Here is a 5,325-nt window from a genome sequence, read left to right as displayed (position 1 = left end):
TACACACCAACTGCGGACTGCGTTTGTGTTATGATATTTAGTGCTGTTCCTGGGTCTGGTAGTGTATATAAGAGACGTAAACAGCGTCGCAAGTTGAGTCACCGCTGTGAAGGACCTGATGCCGCGTAGACGTGTGAAACAGCGTTATCAGCGCAATATAAAGTTTGAAAGCTGCCTTACTGTGGATCTCCATTTGGCCGGCAGATTGACTCGTACATTACTCAGATTCTTATGGCTATCGGATGCGACAGTGTCCCGATGTTGGAATGGATGAGAACGAGAGAGCAGACATACTACTCCTCGAGGTTCAAATCGACCACGTCTGATCACAGTAAGGGAGGATCGCCGTTCTGCGTACCAAGATTATCGCAGTCCTACCACATATGAACCTGCCAGCCGGACACAAGTACTGGACTCAGTCCAACATTTTCTGTCATACAGCACCACTGGTCGGAAATCAGCAGCTGCCGGACTACCGAATTACCATTTGCATTACGCGTAGGCTGCCGTTGCCACCACAACACAAACGGCATCGTTTAGAGTGACCGGAAAGCATGGACTGCTCATGAATGGAGTCTCGTTGTGTTCAGTTATGAACTGCGGTTCTGCAGTACGCCATATGACCAACGTCGGCTAATATGGAGGCGACCCGGGTAGAAATCTCATTCTTCCAATTTTTTTGGATAGCCGTCAGGTATGACTTAAAGTAACAGTTGATAGTGATTGAGCGAACACTTACTGCACAACGGTATCTCAAGGACATCCTGTGTCCTCATTCGTTATCTGTCACGCGACAGTATCGTGGTGCTATATTTCAACAGGACAACGCTTGTCCACATATGACAAGTGTCTCTTTGAACTCTTTGCAGAACGTTGGGTAACTCCGTGGCTAGCAGGATGCAGAATGTCTTGAACATTTGCTTTAGAGTTGTTGTTCCACTGCAATTTTTGACAGAACAACGTTGACACACTACGGTCATACATCCACTTTTTAACACTACCTGCTGACAACTGACTGGTGACTGACTGTTGGGTTGCACATATGTTGTTACAGTTGTTAGTTCAAGCTCTCACAGTAATAATCGCCCTGACTTCAATTGTACGCCAGCAATAAAATCAGTCTCGAATCTTTTTGGACAGACGATGTGTACAGGTTAGGGCCGCTCTTGCTCTCCACATACATAAACGATCTGTGGAATAAGTTGTCCAGCAGTTCGTGACTGTTAGCTGGTTACGCTTGTGAGCGCGGGATCCCCATCAAGTCTGATTAAATGAAAACACTGAAGCGATTGCTAGATTTGTTACCAGGAAGTTCGATAAACACGCGAGTAGTACGTAAATGCTCCTTGAACTCAAATGGGAATCCCTGCAGGGAACGAGACGTTCCTTTCGCAAAAAGCTAATGGGAACGAACCGGTATTTGTGACAGACTGCAGAATGATTCTACTGCCACCAATTAAATAGTTCAAATGGCTCCAAGCACTATGAGACTTAACATCAGAGGTCATCAGTCCCCTACACTTAGAACTACCGCCGGCTGGTGTGGCCGAGCGGTTCTAGGCGCTTCAGTCTGGAACCACGCGACTGCTACGGTCGCAGGTTCGAATCCTACCTCGGGCATGGATGTGTGTGATATCTTTAGGTTAGTTAGGTTTAAGTAGTTGTACGTTCTAGGGGACTGATGACCTCAGATGTTAAGTCCCATAGTGCTCAGAGCCATTTGAACCAATTTAGAACTACCTAACCCTAACTAACCTAAGGGCATCACACACATCCATGCCCGGAGAAGGATTCGAACCTGTGACCGTAACAGCAGCACGGTTCCAGACTGAAGCGCCTAGAGCCGCTCGGCCACAGCGGCGGTACCAATTAAATGCCGTATAAGGACCTCAAATGGAAGATAAGAGAAATCCAGGCTAGTACAGACACTCGTGCAGACACTTGTTTTTTCCTCACTCCAGTTTCGAGTGGAGTGACAAGCTGCTGTATAAGGCACCCTTCGACGCTGTGGTGGTTTTTGCAGTATGTGTATATATGTATGGATGAAGACGTATGATAACCAAGCAAATAAAATTTGCATTTGTAGACTTCGATAAGAGTCTTGATGATGGAATGCAATGACATTTGTTTAAAATATGCTACCAACTACAGGAATAGGAACGTAATCCACTCTGTTTACGGAACACAGACTGGAGCCTTCAACAGTGACATAATGATACAAAAGGCCAAAAATCAGGAAAGATTCAAGGCAGGGATTTCCATCGTCACCACTAATAGTTAATTGGCGTGTTGATGACGGAAGTATAGGACTGTTTGTAAGTTGCAGTTGTTACACACTGACTTAAAATCAGTGCGATACTGTTCGCTGGTGAAACAACAGTGGTCTCCCAAAGCGAACACCCGAGTAAGGTTCTTTATCGAACGGAACGTTATTATTAACAGGCATTTCGTCAGGGGAACACTGTGACTATAGCTTTCAGGTTAGGAGTATTTTTGTCAAAAATATGCTGTATTCAGGCGCAATGTTTTGGCCTCTGTTGTGTGGGTTAGACTCTCCAGCCATACAGCCAGGTCTGCCAGGTTGCCTACTCGGCAGACTTCAACAACACAACGACACGTTCACAATCACACTTGTAGAAGGTGCCAACTCGGACAGGCGGCACCAACGTCGCCAAGTTGCTTCCTTACACTGGCCACGTGTACGAAAATGGAATGGGACGAGTAACCTTCTGCTCTTCCATTACATAAGAAGCCACATGGCTGCAAGCCAGCCACTTCCAGTTGTGGAGCCAGCGGAATAGTGACTCCAGTCAAGTGTAGCGGACAGCAGTTATTTCCGAGCTCTTCAAGTCGTTATCCACAAGTGGTTATAGAGTGACCTTTAAGCAACAGTCCACATTTCTGCTCTGGTCTACAAATTTTTACAGACTGGACTACGCCCAGCAAGCCTGCTAGCTTGTGTTGGACTTTTGATAAGGAACATATAATTTATCCAGTTTGGACTTTGCTTCTACGCGATATTTTGTGAACACGTGTATTTTATATAAAGTCTCCCTATATGTCTCTAACTATATGTGTTGAGCTTTGACTAAATAAGGTGACTTTTATTAATATTTTCATTTGTAGTTACTTGGCCACCTCGGAGAAACAGACAATTATTTGGCATGCAACCGAGCACTTTGTGCCTGCCGTCACAACAGTGTCAAAAATGGTGCAAATGGCTCTAAGCACTACGGGACCCTAACATCTGAGGTCATCAGTCCCCTAGACTTAGAACTTCTTAAACCTATCTATCCTAAGGACATCACACACATCCATGCCCGATGCAGAATTCGAACCTGCGACTGTAGCAGGCGCGGTTCCGGACTGAAGTGCCTAGAACCGCTCGACCACAGCGGCCGGCTAACAGTCTGTACTCTAGGCCAATATATTCGTATTTTGGAACTACAGCTCCAGAGTCAAGGACTATATTGACGTTTTTTGGCCGTTAAATCTTCACATCTGGTAGCTGACGGTGACTGAGGTATGCACGTAGATATAATGAAAACCAGTTTAATAACGTGTGCTGCAGCTGGGTGTGCTGGACGGTTTAAACACAGACAAGAGACTGAACTTATCCATGACAGGTATTCTAGAGTCTGTGACTGTCTATGAGACATTAAAGAATACTGCTACTAGGAAACTTTTTTAATTGTTTGTTAGTTCCCATCATCTAGTTTTCGAAACTTTCCACGCTCACCTTCAAATGGGCCCCAGGGAAATTACATCTATTTCCGTAGCCTGATGATGGCTGCAGTATTTTAATTAGGTATATATGTAGAGTGGCAAGAGACTCTCAAAGACATCGACAAATTTTGCTTTCTCTGAAGTGGAGTAGATAAAAAAGTAAAATGTGAGATATATATAAAATGTGAGATATATATATTTACGAAGCAGACTGTCTGTCTATTAAAAGAAACAGGTGTTAATATAAAAAAATATACATCTAGTAGAGATGCTTTCCTCCCTCGACTCCTATTGGTGTACCCATTGTCCTCTATGAAGCAGTTAAGTTTATGAAGGAGAGGATGAACTGTAAGTGCTGCTCTACTAAGAATGAATTTCTGAGCCAATAAATTTCTCCTCAGTTGTAGTGGCTCTCTCTTGCCTCCACCAAAAGCACGTTCGTAGATGTAGAATTCCTTGCTTCAAAACATGTTAGTATAGCACTGTACTGCGGAGTATCGACCTTGCTTAGTACAGATGTCGAGGCACTGCCATATAACGAAAACCCGTACTCGAATATAGAACGAATGATGCCACGCTAAAGAGTGAGCAGGAATGTAACATCGGCTCCGCACTATACACAGGACGCCGCTCGTGTGATGCCAAAAAATATTCCACTTGGCGTGCCCATATCAGTCTGCTGTCACCATGTGTCTGAGGTCCGGACTGGAATGGTGAAAGGTCCTAACCGTATCTCAGACGTTGCTATCTGTCTCTGCTGTGCAAAGACAACCGCCAAAGGTTTGATATCTGCCAGACTGAGTCTAGTGATTCACGTTGTAACACCCCAAGAAACCCGAAAACCCAAGTAAGAATGTCATGATAATTTAGAGTCTGGAACAGTGTTATCCTGACAGGTACAACTTTGACAATAATATAACACCTTAAAGTTTTGATGAACACCAATTTCAATAATTACTGAGTATGTCATGATATAAAGGAAGAAAGAAAGAAAGAAAAAAAAGCACTCCGTCTTCAGGCCGCAATTGGCCCATCGGGACAATTCGACCGCCTTGTCATCCTCAGATGAGGATGCGGATAGGAGGGGCGTGTGGTCAGCACACCGCACTCCCGGTGGTTATGATGGTTTTCTTGATCGGAGCCGCTACTATTCGGTCGAGTAGCTCCTCAGTTGGCACCACGAGGCTGAGTGCACCCCGAAAAATGGCAACAGCTCGTGGCGGGTCGGATGGTCACCCATCCAAGTGCCGGCCACGCCCGACAGCGCTTAAATTCGGTGATCTGACGGGAACCGGTGTATCCACTGCGGCAAGGCCGTTGCCAAGAAAGAAAGAAAGGTTATTTTTAATTAGCTATCAAACATCTTAGTAATAACTGCAAATCAGTAGACGAAAGTTAAATCCAAAGTAATATGTCGGTCAGAGATAACATTTATTGTGAAAGAGAGTTGTAAACGCGGCGAAAAGGAAATACAATGTGTGTACAATGCTCTATCATGGAAATGTTAGTCGCTTGCTAGCTTGCTTGCTATCAAGTCGTGAGAGAGCACCGTTAGTTATAGTACTGCAAACGGAACGCTACGAGATTGTTTCTACTCCA

General features: G+C 44.8%; 1 pseudogene; it reads right to left on the bottom strand.

Moving 5' to 3' along the window:
- Positions 1-4,930: 4,930 nt before the first annotated feature.
- On the bottom strand, positions 4,931-5,048 carry LOC126186043 (5S ribosomal RNA; annotated as a pseudogene).
- Between the last annotated feature and the right edge of the window lie 277 nt (positions 5,049-5,325).

The sequence above is a fragment of the Schistocerca cancellata genome, chromosome 4 (assembly GCF_023864275.1).
Source record: "Schistocerca cancellata isolate TAMUIC-IGC-003103 chromosome 4, iqSchCanc2.1, whole genome shotgun sequence".
NCBI lineage: Eukaryota > Metazoa > Arthropoda > Insecta > Orthoptera > Acrididae > Schistocerca > Schistocerca cancellata.
The sequence above is the reverse complement of the archived record's forward strand: the minus strand, read 5'-3'. Positions and strand labels throughout refer to the sequence as shown.